Consider the following 713-nt stretch of genomic DNA (forward strand, 5'->3'; position numbering starts at 1 on the left):
AGAAGGCCATCTAGTCTGGGATAGTGGGCTAAAAATTGCTGGACAACCAGGTTCAACACGTGAGCCATACAAGGCACGTGTGTGACATTGCCCCGGCGAAGGGCCGCACCCAGGTTTGCAGCATTGTCGCACACGGCCTTCCCTGGTTTCAGGTCCAGTGGAGACAACCATTCATGAAATTGGTTCTCCAGAGCTGACCACAACTCCTCAGCTGTGTGACTCACATTTCCCAGACATTTCAATGTAAAAACTGCCTGATGACGTTGAGCCCTACTGCCAGCATAGTAAGGAGGTGTGCAGGATCCCTTCTGCGCAGTTAGAAAGCTTGTGGCATGACCAGACAGGCTTTGGGTGCAGGTGGAAGACCGAGAGGAGGTTGAGGAGGCAGAAGCAGTGGAGGAACTTTGACATAAAGAGGATTGACGCACAACTCGTGGGGACGGCAAGACTTGGACAGCAGCCCCTTGTCCTGCTGTCACCATAGTTACCCAGTGCCCAGTCAGCGACATGTAACGCCCCTGTCCATGCCTACTCGTCCAAGTGTCTGTGGTGAAATGCACCCTGTCACACACAGAGTTTCTCAAAGAAGCGGTGATGTTGTGTGCGACATGCTGGTGGAGCGCAGGCACACCTTTCTTTGAGAAGTAGTGCCGACTGGGCATCTGGTACTGGGGCACTGCGACGGACATAAGGTCTCGAAAATCCTCTGTGTC

Source organism: Phyllobates terribilis, unplaced genomic scaffold (genome assembly GCF_046119375.1).
Source record: "Phyllobates terribilis strain yellow unplaced genomic scaffold, ASM4611937v1 Scaffold_307__1_contigs__length_2267376, whole genome shotgun sequence".
NCBI classification, from domain to species: Eukaryota; Metazoa; Chordata; class Amphibia; order Anura; family Dendrobatidae; genus Phyllobates; species Phyllobates terribilis.